This window comes from Manihot esculenta, chromosome 6, assembly GCF_001659605.2.
Source record: "Manihot esculenta cultivar AM560-2 chromosome 6, M.esculenta_v8, whole genome shotgun sequence".
NCBI lineage: Eukaryota > Viridiplantae > Streptophyta > Magnoliopsida > Malpighiales > Euphorbiaceae > Manihot > Manihot esculenta.
In genome coordinates, this window is record NC_035166.2 from 18,494,854 (window position 1) to 18,508,492 (window position 13,639).

Consider the following 13,639-nt stretch of genomic DNA (forward strand, 5'->3'; position numbering starts at 1 on the left):
CCAGCTGGAGTGCGAGAAGCGTCTGGTGGAGTATCAGGAGTCGGATGAGCTAAAAAGAAAGATTGAGCAGGCCTGTGAAGCTCACCTTCAAGACTATAAGGATTCCCCTGAGCTGAAGGCAGTTATAGCTGAGGCCTGTGAGTCACAGCTTGCGGAGTATAAAGCCTCTGTGGAGATGAAGATTGCTATTTGGCAGAAAGCCTTCCGCATGTTCAGGACCGGCTATAATCGGGGTTTAAGAGAAGCCAGACATGCTCCTGATACTCATCTGGCAGAACTTCGAGTTGCCGAAGTGGATTCTGATGGCGAGAATGTGTTATATGGGGAAGATGATTTCCCTTTGCCTAGAGGAACCTCTCGCACTGCAGCTGGGTCTCCTGAGGAAGAATCCGAGCTAGACGGGGAAGATATGGAGGACCTCGAAACTGAAGGGGACGACCCCGAGCCTGAAGGGGGTGACCTCGGCCCAAGGCTGGAGAATGCGCCTGTTGTGGGCATTGGTAAATCTGAATTGGAGGGTGTCCGATCTCCTTCAGATGCGAATGTAAATAAAGATAATGTAGGCGATGACATTCTTAGAAATGTAAGTCCCTTAAGGACTATTTTTCCTTCAACCTCATCAGATGAATAAGTTGTAATATGCTCTAATGAAATTGTAATTTCTTTTATTTGAACTACTCTTTCTGTTAAACAGTCTAACTTGTCTAAATTTTAAAGTTTTGACAAGAAAGACTTACGCTGTGCTTAATAAACTTTGTAAGGAATTGACTACATCATTTTTCATTCCTTTTCTCTCAGCTAGTCAAGGCTGAAAATTTTAACCAGGGACTTAGTCTCTGACTTATAAACTTTTCTAATCTCAGCAGGCATTCTCATCCGTGAACTCTTTCCGAGCTGGGCTAGCTGCACTCGTGAGTTCTGTCTCGTTACTTTATTAATGTGAGCTCGGGCGCACAACCTTTGCTGAGTAATAATAAATCAGATCATGTACCTGTCTCGATGATGAGCAGGACTCGTCTTTCTGCCTTTAGTTCTGTCTTGACAGAGACTGAAGCTGAGGTTTTATCTGCTTCGTGTCATTAGATTTTCCTCGGATTGCCCCTTTACTTCCTCAGTATTTATTACATGAATAGTGAGGGAGGAAATCCATGTACTTTATTTGTACTTGCATGGCTTCTTCTTAGGCGATTTTACTTTGCTTTTCTGGTTTGTGAGCTCGGCTGTCTGGTTCTCCTCGAGGTGACCTTTCGTCAGGCGGTGCAACGTAATCTGCGTGCTCCACTGGATCGGGGAGGTCGGCCTTTGTCGTTTTCCTTCTTCTTGGGTTATTTTTGCTAAATGTTTGTTCATGGCAAACTGACTCGAGCTGTGAGCACAGTCCTTTGCCCTCATTTATCCTCCTATATGTTCCTGCATTTATGCGCCTTTTCATAGAGGGAGCTCGGTTCTCTGTTATTTCCTCTATACTTAGCTTCATTCTACCTGAGTGTTTCATGTTGCGAGTCTATCCGAGCTGGGAGCTCGGTTATTTGCTCTTTACTTAGGTTTTTATGCCTGAAGTCCGTGACGCTGCTTATTTCGCGAGCTCAGGAGTTCGGAATTTTTTTTTTTTTCGCTTTGGTGCCCCGAGCTCGTTTGTGAGTTCAGACTTAACCTTTCTTTTTTCGAGCTGCCTATCCTCGAGCGTTTTGTGGGTTCTTTGCTGTTTAGACCTCTCTCTGGGCTAGTTGAGCTGGTTCAGGACTAGCGGTCACTTTTTCGAGGTCGGTGCCTCTTATGATTGCCCCAATCTTTTGTGGGAGGTTGGAACTATGTCCTTTTACCTCCCTGGGATCAGTGGGGTCTTCTATCTCTCTGAGATCTCTATATCTCAGTGAGGTCTTCTGGTGCCAGGAGATCTTGGGGATCCTGGTCTTCTACCTCCCTGAGATCTCTATATCTCAGTGAGGTCTTCCATCTCTCTGAGATCTCTATATCTCAGTGAGGTCCTTTGGTGCCAGGAGATCTTGGGGATCCTGGTCTTCTACCTCCCTGAGATCTCTATATCTCAGTGAGGTCTTTTATCTCTCTGAGATCTCTATATCTCAGTGAGATCTTTTGGTGCCAGGAGATCTTGGGGATCCTGGTCTTCTACCTCCCTGAGATCTCTATATCTCAGTGAGGTCTTCCATCTCTCTGAGATCTCTATATCTCAGTGAGGTCCTTTGGTGCCAGGAGATCTTGGGGATCCTAGTCTTCTACCTCCCTGAGATCTCTATATCTCAGTGAGGTCTTTCATCTCTCTGAGATCTCTATATCTCAGTGAGGTCTTCTATCTCTCTGAGATCTCTATATCTCAGTGAGATCTTTTAGTGCCAGGAGATCTTGGGGATCCTGGTCTTCTACCTCCCTGAGATCTCTATATCTCAGTGAGGTCTTCCATCTCTCTGAGATCTCTATATCTCAGTGAGGTCTTCTATCTCTCTGAGATCTCTGTATTTCAGTGAGATCTTTTAGTGCTAGGAGGTCTCGGTGATCCTGGCCTTCTACCTTCTCTGGGTTGGGCTCGATGCCTTTCCCACTCACCATGTACCCCAGGAATTTTCCTCCTCTGATGAAGAAGGCACATTTCGCTGGGTTCAATTTCATTCTGTACTGGTCTAATACTCCGAATACCTCCCTCAAATCTGCTATGTGCTACTGGAAAGTTAGGCTTTTGACTACCATATCGTCTACATAAACCTCTACGTTTCTGCCGATCTGGCTTTTGAAGATTTTGTTCATCAGTCTTTGGTATGTTGCCCCGGCGTTTTTTTTTAGCCCGAAGGGCATGGCTTTGTAGCAGTATGTCCCATCTTCTGTTATAAACAAGGTCTTTTCTTCATCTAACCTGTCCATTGGGATTTGATGATAGCTAGACGTAGCATCCAAAGAAGACATGTAATCGAAACTGGCCGTAGAGTCAACCATTTTATTAATATCAGGGAGGGGATAACAATCTTTAGGACAGGCCTGATTTAGGTCAGTGAAATCTATGCACATCCTATATTTGCCATTGGCTTTTTTGACTAGTACAGTATTAGCTAACCACTGTGGGTACATGACTTCCCTGATAAAGCCTGCCTCTTCTAGCTTCAGTACCTCCTCCTTGGTAGCCTGTTGCTTCTCCCTTCCTACTACCCTCTTCTTCTGCTTTACCGGTCTGGCTTCAGGGAGGACATTCAACTTGTGCGTCATCACTTTTGGATTAATCCCTGGCATGTCAGAAGGCTTCCAGGCGAAGCTTGATGCGTGACTTCGGATCAGGGCCATGACCTCAATTTTCTGTTCTTTGATGAGGCCGGCATTGAGACTGAAGACTTTATCTGTTTCTTCTTCTGATAAAGGAAAAATCTCCAGTTCCCCCACCGATTCTGTTCTGGCCTCTGTTTTCTCATCTCGGACCTCCAGGACTTCTGAATCCAGCCTCTCCTCTGTTGAGCTCGGCTCTGCTATCGTGGCTAGGTACACTGCCCTTGCTTCCTCCTGGCTTCCTCGAACTATTCCCACCCCTGCTTCTATTGGAAACTTCATTGCCAGGTATCTGATACTGGTGACGGCCTCAAAGTCAAACAGTGCAGGTCTTCCCAGGATCGCGTTGTAGCTCAGAGGAAGTTTGACTACCAGGAACACCGCATAATGAGTGCGAGTCCTCGGTGCTTCTCCTAGGGTGAGGGCCAGCTTCACCTTCCCTTCTACGGGTACTGGGACTCCTCCGATTCCTTTGACCGGTGCCTGATCCCGGACCAGCTGTTCTTCAGGGATTCCCATCTGCTGGAAGACCCGGTAGGGTAGCAGGTTGACCTTACTCCCATCATCCACTAGGATTTTCTTCACCCGATAGTTGTGGATGACAGCTTCAATGACAAGGGCGTCGTCATGAGGCATTTGAACACCTTGAGCATCCTCCGAAGAGAAAATGATGGCCACTGGAGAGTGTTCGACGACCTGCATGACCTCGGCACCACTGCTTTCTCCCTCTCGACTCCTCTTCTTTCCTCTACGGCTCATCCCACCTCCTGTGCCCCCCACAATCATGTTAATGGTCCCACTAGACCCATCATTCACTGCTCCCGCTCTTCTCGGCGCTTGGGTTGCCGAATTGGACTGAGGTCTTTGTCCTTCCGGTTTCTTCACGAAGTTCTTCAGGTGCCCTCTTTTTATCAGCCTCTCGATTTCTGCGATCAACTGGAAGCAGTTATTGGTATCATGGCCATGAGTGCGATGGAACTGACAGTATTTGTCAGGATTTCGCTGGTCGGCTTCTGTTCTCAGGGGTCTGGGCCACTCTACGAATTCTTTGTCTTGGACGGCCATAAGTACTTCTGCTCTAGAAGTGTTAAGTGGGGTCGGCTTCTCTGGGAACCACGGAGGGAGTGGCCTTTGTTCTGAGACCCGAGGAGGGAGAGGTCTTTGGTCCCTTCGTTCCCAGGGCTGTCTGTAAGGCTCAGGCCTTTTGCCATGTTTCTTCTCATGCTTCTCCGGCCTCCTTTCCTCCGGGGCTTTCTCCTTACCTACCGCTCCCTTGGCGAATCAGCTTGTCACTAAGGCATCATCCTGCCTTATATACTTTTCAGCCCTCTGCATCAGCTCGGCTAGTGAGGTCGGAGGCTTCCTGCTTAGTGAGCCGAAGAACTCAGCAGAGGTCGTTCCCTTCTGCATGGCCTCCACCTCCCTTCCCTCATCGAGCTCGGGAATTTGCAGAGCCTCCGTATTGAAACGAGCGATGTACTCCCTGAGCGATTCGTCTCTTCTCTGCTTGATTGTTTCCAGGTAGCTCGTCTTCCTATCCGCAGGCACCCCGGCAATAAACCGGCTGATGAAGCGAGTGGCCAGATCTCCAAAACTGCTGATACTTCCAGCCTCAAGGTTATTAAACCACGCCCTCGCTGGCCCCAAGAGCGTCATTGGGAATGCCTTGCACATCAAGGCATCTGACAGAGTCTGCAGCTCCATGAAAGTCTTGTAGTTGAGGACATGCTCTCGTGGGTTTCCAGCTCCGTCATAAGCCGTCATTGATGGCATCATAAACTTCTTTGGAACAGTCTTCTGCTGTACCCACTTCGAGAAAGGTGAAGAAGTGGGCAAGAAGGCTTGGCTCTGATCCTTCTTTCCCAGCTCGGCCAAGAGCTGCTCTCTCAACTTCTGCAGCTTTTGGTCTACATTCTCATCTTCCAGCCTAGGTTTCTTCTCTAGGTGGTATTCCTCCTCCTCTGCTTCACTTCTCGTCCACTTGGTTGTCCCGGCAGAATAGTTGTCAGCCTCATCATTCTCTATCATCTCCCTCACCCTCCTTCCATGGACTCGAGCCTCCGGTTCTTCCTCTTCCCCGGCTCTTCTCCCCTTTTCTCCGGTATCGCGGCTGCTAGTTTGAAGGCGGTTAAGGGCAGGTTGGGGCTCATTGGTTTGGGGTTCTTCTACCACTGGGAGTGTATTTATCGGGGTGCTGAGGCCCCTCTGTTGCATCATCTGCCCCAACCAGTGGGCAGTGTTCTGTAGTTGGAGGGCCATGGTTTGAAGGTCCTGGTTAGATAAGGCAGCATTGGGAGCGTTCCCTGCCAAGCTTGGCGAGGGATTGAGAGGAATGGGTGTTTGGTTATTTAGTGTTGCAGGTCTAGAAAAGGAGAACTACTGCCCCTCTTGGGCAGAGCTCAAGTCATTTGGGATGTTAAGGTTGCTTTCATTGTGATTAGCCATCACGGATCTCAGTGGGTTTTGTTAAGAGTGGAACTCTGGTGATGAAAAGATCTCCTTCGTTCCCACAGACGGCGCCAATTGATGATCTGAGATCCAGAAAATAGGGTTTTACAATGGGTTCTGCAAAACTGGAAAAAGCCTCTAACATAGAGGAGGGTATTTCTCCTTTTATATGTTTCCTTCTGTCTACTAGTGACGTGCTAACAGAACGTATATCATTGGACCACCTATCCCTGCTATGTTGATTCGGACGTACGAGGGAATCAAATCTCTGCCCCATGCGTAATGGCCTCTGATCCTCTCCACGCGTGTGTAGATGGGTCCACAAGGCAGATGAATGGGTCTTCCTTCTGGTTCTGGGCTGGGCTGGAAGATAGGAGCAAAGCTGGGTCCAAAGGAGATCGGCCCGAGGTGCAGTGAAGGCGAGGCTGGCCTGGTTGAGAAATTCAGAGGGGCCCGGTATTAAGGCTCGAAAGAGCCTGACCTGTTAATGCAGAGGATATGTAGGCTTCTGAGCGATGGGCAGCGATCGAGGGCTTGGCCCCTGACTGAGATGGAGAAATCCAGCGGTCATCATTTCATACTACCGTTACATATAACAAGTAATATATATTAATTACTATGTAGTATTTAGTTTAACTTTTTAGGATAACTAATAGTTTTATTTACTATAAAAACTATAAGACTAATTTTTTTATTTATTTAATATTATTATATCTGGATAATTATATAATATATATATATATATATATATATTTTACTTTTATAATATCTAAATTTATTTTCTCTTATTATTAACACTATTTATTTTATTATGTAAATTTTATGAAAATTTATTTTAAACTTATTAATATATTTTTAATGGCTTATATTTTTGTTAATTATTATTAATTTATTAAATATAAAATTTTTTATAGGATAATTTTTTATTTTCCTTTTAAAAGTAGTTTAAAATATAAAAAAATGAATTATTCTATATTTTAAATTATACCATACTAAATAATATAATTTATTTTTAAATAAATTATATTTAAAATTCAATTCAATTTTATATAAATAACCCAACAAATAAGTCGCGAGTCTTACAGAAGAATAACGATCATTTTTATGTTTTAAAAGAAGCTAAAATTATTTATTCATCATTTTCCTTTCTATTTGCCATTTCTGATCAAATATTAAAATAAAATGCTAAATATATAATTTAATTTCAGACCTTAAAAAATCAGTTAATGATATAGTTTTTTCATTATTAATTTTTAGAACTTAAATTTTATTGAATAAATTATATTTTAATTTTTAAATTTTAATATAATTAATAAATGAATTCTTATATTTTTAAAATTGATATTTTTATATAATTATTTCGTTTAAAATAAAAAAAATTTCATTTATAATTTTGTTAATTCATCGAAAAAGAATAATAAACATTTTAAATATCTATAATATCTTTATAAATATTTAAATTTTTTTAAAAAATAGATGAAAATTTTATATTATATAAATTATATTTTGATTCTTAAATTTTAACATAATTAACGAATCAGTCGTTGTATTTTTTAAACTAAATTATTAAATTCCTCTAATATTTAATCCGTTTAAAATTATAGATATTTCATCCATTTCGTACATTAGTGAATAGTCAAATTTTTTTTAAAAATATAATTTTTTTCTAAAAATACTCTTTATAAAAGTCTATGACCTAATTAAAAATTAGGTAGTACCACTTAAAAATAGATAAAATTGTAACTATTTCTACAAGATTTAAAACTATAAGTATTGAAATATTTTAACAAATGAAAATTGAAAAATAAAAAATATTAAAAATTATTTAAATAAGATATTATAGATAAAAATTAATTGAAATTTAAGTGTTTTTTCAAATAAAAAATGAATGATAAAAATATTTAAATTATAATAGATAATGATATACTGATCATAAAGAAATTTAAGTATATAATTTTAAAAATATAGAGACTGATTTATTAATTATACTAAAATTTAAAAATTTAAATATAATTTATTTATTAAAAAAAAATAATAAAGATATTTCTATACTTTTAATGGTAAAAATAAAAAAACAGAGAGCATCTCTAATTTAAACAAATTAATTATAAAAAAATTTAATTATTCAATTTAAAAAATATAATTATATTAATTATACAAAAATTTAAAAAGTTAAATATAATTTATTTAGTTTTATAAAAAATACAACTATATTAACTCTTGAAATTTAAGAAGTACAACAATCAAATTTTTAATTTTATAAAATATGACTATTTAAAAAAAATTTAAAATGCTTATAAATTACATTTTTTTATAAATATTAAGTATTAAAAATAATAATAATAAGATGAGAGTAATAATTAATTTTTTTTATCTAAAAATCAAAGTCAAATTATATATTCTGAAAAAAGTAAAATTAGTGATCTGCGGTCTAATTTCTCAAAATAAATAGGGAGGATTCATGGCGCATCAAGCGGCAACGATCTTTATAGGATCCTCAAGACCTCGGTGATTATGATGGCGGTGAAGATGCTCCCGTGAATGTGGAAATTAAAGCTGCTTTTCTGGTCAACGCTGGACTCTGTATATAAATTTTATATTTATTTACTTTTATTTTTAAGTAATCAAGTACATCCAAATAAAATTTATTTATTTTTATTTTTAAATAATTAAAAACATCTAAATAAATTTAAAAAAATTTAAATTTTATTCTAGATTTTTAATTTTTATTTTAAAATATAAAAAATATATTTTTATTTTTCGACTAATTCAACAATAAATCAATTTAATCAAAGAAGTCCACTTTATTTATATATATATTTTTTATCTTAGTTAATATCTTAATTAATGTTTATAAAATTAAATACATCAATTCATCAATCCTTCTCTTTTGTTGGATGCCTAATTAATTAATTAAAAATTTAAACTTTTTGACTTCCTACTACTGTCAGCATGATAAATTCCTTTCTATTTTAAAAAAATAACAACATAATCCACAAAATTTACTCAAAGTTACCCTTAATTCTGTTTTTTCAGTTTTATAAGTTAAAATTTACTATTAGACCATATTAATTTAATTTTTATATTTTATATTTTTAATAATTTAATCTCTATATTAATTTTATTAATAATTTGATTTTTCAGATTTAAATTGATTTTCTAAATTTATGATTGATTAATAATGAAGGGAATATATATATATATATCTAGGATTATATTATTTTTTTAATAAAAAAAAAAGGATCAAATTGTGATTCGTTTGACGTAACATCAATCATTATTATTAATTAGAAAGAAAAAGGGGAAAAGAAAACTAAAGGAAAGAACTAGGTTCAACTTTTTAAATATTTTCTGGGATGGAATCCATCGATCTTGACTCACATCACCTCTTTTTGATGAGTTCCTTAATCATATAATAATTAGAGAAATCAGTATTTATAGTGCAATTTATATTAAAATAATATATGTAAAATTATATTATAAAATATTAATTTAATATAAATTAAATTATAAATTTTAAATGAAAATAAATAAAATTATAATATATATTTTTATATTTTTAATTAATAATTATATTTTAATTATAACACTTTTTTAAATAAAATTAAAAATTAGAAGAGTAGAATTTTGAGATTTCTCAAATCTACATAAATATACCTATCACTAAATTAAATTTATATTTTTTATATTTTTTTAATAATTAAATAGAAATAAAATATATTACATAAGGAGCAAAAACAGAAAAGCAAACGTTGCATTCTTGAAAATATGAGGAAAGGAATGATATAAAAGAGAGAGAAAGAAAGAAAGGAGAGAGTAGATCAAAGAGAAAAAGCTACTAGATATTCTTGTTGATCTAACAGCCATGAAAATCGAGAGAGTTATGAAGAAGTCCCGACGAAGGGAGGAAGACCCGCCGGATGGCGGTGGGGACTCGGAAATCCCTTCTCAGGGTGTATCGAAACCATCTTTTAAGGACGCAATGATGAAGGAGGCAGGGGGGATTGTGGATCAAGCCTTTGAACAGCCTTTATGTTTTCAGGACGGTGATATTAGCCGAGAAATGAATGGTGACATCCCGTCAATTCGCTTTTCTGAACGGCTGTTGCTTTCAGCTAATAAGACCAAGGCTTTAACTGTGGTGGCTAAGCTTTTAGGTCGCCGAGTGAATGTCATTGCCCTTCAAAACAGGTTGCTTGCTCTGTGGAAACCAAAAGGTGGGATGAAGTGCGTTGACATTGAGAACGATTATTTTGAAATCAGCTTTGGTAATCCGACAGATTTTTCGAAAGTGCTTGCAAAGGGTCCATGGATCGTTTTTGGACATAACCTCACGATCCAACCATGGTCTCTTGCGTTTGATCCCTCTAACCCTTATCCGAGTTCCATTGTGTCATGGATTCGAATCCCCAACCTCCCCAGTTCTCTCTACCATAAGCCTATTCTCGAGCAAGTGGGTTCCATGATCGGCAAAGTCATTAAAATTGATGAACGTACCCTTCTTGCCACAAGAGGTCGTTTTGCTCGGTTGGCTGTCACGGTGGATCTCACGAAACCCTTGATTACCAGGATTTTAGTGAACGAGAAGCTTAAGGTCATTGAATATGAGGCTCTCCCGATCGTGTGCTTCCACTGTGGCGTTTATGGTCACACTAAGGATAATTGCCCTAAGCTTATCGTGAACCCGAGTAACACGGAAGGTGTATCGACTCTGGAGGAAAAGAAGACTACGGAGGCCGAACCATCGAAGGAGGAACGGGCAGCGGTTGAACCATACGGCCCCTGGATTCTGGTTGAGCCTCGGAAAAGGCAACAATCTGGAAATGGTAAGAATGGATCTGGTGGCGGGAAACGTGGAAATTCCTCCAACGGCTCTCGATTCAATCCCCTCGCTAAAAATCAGGAAAGCTCATCTGGCGAATTACACTGGCGAAAGCAGTTATTGCGGCCATCCCAAACTACTTCATGCAGACAGCCTTACTCCCAGTTAGTGTCATCAATGAGATTGAAACCATAATCCGACGATTTATTTGGGGCGCTAAGGAGGGTAAGACCAAATTGGCTTTAGTTAGTTGGAATTCTTGTTGCCAACCCTTAAGTCATGGTGGCTTGGGTTTCCGAAAGCTCAAGGAACACAACAAAGCCTTCCTATGCAAATTGGGATTCAGAGTCTTAACCAGACGGGGGGAGTTATGGGTTGACATTCTTCGTGAAAAATATCATGTTGGTGACTTTATTCCAGATAGTGTGGTTACTGGTAATTGCTCTTTTCTTTGGCGGTCTTTGGCAAAGATATGGGATGAAATTCGTCCCAACATTTATGTTTCTATTCGTGATGGCAAACGTACTAGTTTCTGGTTTGAGGATTGGATTCCCGAATTAGGCCCGTTGTGGCAACATAAAAAACCGGGAGTGATGATTCCAAATGAATGGAAAGTTGCCGATGTGGTTACTAATAATCACGATTGGAATTGGGAAGTGCTGGATAAATTTTTAACCCCTAATGCTCTACTACATATATCCAATATTTGTCCTCCTAACCCTTTTGTAGGTGAAGACAATATTGCTTGGAAAGGTGCTAAAGAGGGAGCCATTTCGGTTAACGAAGCTTACAGCCTTATGATGAAAGCTAGTTGGGACAATAAAGAGGCAATCTGGGAGCATATTTGGGCCCTAAAATGCCCGCAACGGGTCAGGAACTTCATCTGGCTAGCTTGCCGAGGGAAGATCCTCACGAACGAAGAGAGATTTCGACGTGGGTTGACAAATAATGAGGCTTGTGGCCTTTGTGGCGATCATCAGGAAAGCATGCTTCACGTTTTGCGGGACTGTCGAATGATTAAATCGGTGTGGAGGGAAGTGGTGGCACCCGCCAAACAGGGAGTGTTCTTTTCTCTTTCTTTAACTGAATGGTTGAATGCAAATATTTGCTCCTCGGTTAAATTCAACAATGAGGATTTTTCTTGGTGTTCAATCTTTTCTATTGTTTGCTGGTTTGCATGGAAACAGAGGAATGATTTAGTTTTCAATGGTGGTTTGCAGGAAGCGTGGGATATTCTCGATACCAGCTTTATTTGGGCAAGACATGCTGCTGGAGTTGGGCACAGTCGAAGCAAGCAAAGCAACAACAGCCGAGCTATCGCTGTTAAATGGAATCTTCCCCCAGTGAATTGGATTAAGCTCAACACTGATGGTGCTTGGGACTCCACGACGGGTATCGGCAAGGCGGGCGGTGTCATAAGGAATTCAGAGGGCGCTTGGCTCGCGGGATACAATCGATTGGTGGGCGTTAGTTCCATTCACAACGCTGAATTATGGGCAATTTTTGATGGCCTAACGCTGGCATGGAATATGAATTTCCGACGACTGGTGGTGGACTGTGATAATGCTAGACTTGTCAAGCTGTTAAAAACTGTAAATGAAGTTGTTATCACTAGTAGCTTACTGGCAAGAATTAAAGAGCTGCTTAATCGGGATTGGATTGTGAAGTTTCAACATGTGTTCCGGGAAGCGAATCTTGTGGCCGATAGCATGACTAAGATGTCAAATCCCAATCATAGGGGTGTTCGTTTGCTCAATAACTGCCCTCCTGTGCTCCGACCTATTCTGGAAGAAGACAGACTTGGCAAAGTTAGAACTCGCATATCAAAAAGCAGGGTTTTAGCTTAATGTTGTTATCTCTTAGGGCTTGACCCTTTGACTACCAAAAAAAAAAATATATTACATAAGGGATACGTGTTGCATAGTTATCTAAATATTTTTGGTAGGCAAGGCTAATTAATTAGGGTAGCTTTTGCTAAAATATAATATTAATTTAATGTTTTTTAAAACCAATCTTTGCGCAATTATCAAGGTATACAATCATTATGTATCCTAAGCAATCCAACCCATTAAAAGTTAATCTCCAATTATCTCCAGATTAATTAAATTAATAAGTAATTTATTAATTAAAAGTGTACTTATTTATTTGATTGCATACAAACTTTAAATTCATAAATTTTAAAAAAATAATATTTGTATCCAATTTAAAAAGGTAATTTCATTCATAGTAGATCATCCATAGTGTTAAATTAATTAAGATTATAAGTCATTAGAATTTTATTTAATGAATCTAGATTGTGTCGTTTTGATTTATTAATTATGTCATTTTATTTATACAATTTTTGAATTAATTTATATATTATATATAAAAAAATCAATATTTTTTTTATCTAAATTTGAGTCCATCAATATTATGTAAACATTATAGTTTAACTAAGTTAATAAATTATTATTTTTCACTCTTAATTAAAACCTTAGTTATTGTTGTGTAAAAATTTATGATTTTTAAAATTACCTAGTTTTTTAAGAGTCTTAAATTCTTTGCAGCTAGCTTTATTATAAATTATTAAAATATATTAGATAAGTAAGAATATCAATCCATATCAATAAATGATATGAATTTCTTTTTTTTTAATTAAAAATATCAAATTTAAAATATTTTTAAAAGAGTTAATGACTAAAAAAAATTTATAATTTTAATTTTATTGCAATTATTATCTATTTTTTTAATTAAAATTTAATTTTTTAAAATTATTTTAATTATATCTATTGTTATTTATACGATTAAAAAGCTAATAAAATTATTATATCATTTGCCACGTCACCATTCCACTTAACAAATTTTACATTAACAAAATTTATAACTAGTCATAAAAAAATCATGTATTTTATTTTTATTATAATTTTATTTTATATTTTTATTTTTTTATTAATTAAACTTTATTCTATTAATATCTAAACAAATACACCCTACTATTATTTATACGGTTAAAACTTATAAAATTATAAAATTATTTTTTTATTATTATATATATTTAAAATTATTATTATTATTATTCAATATTTTAAATTTTTATCAATAATTTTATAATAATAATAA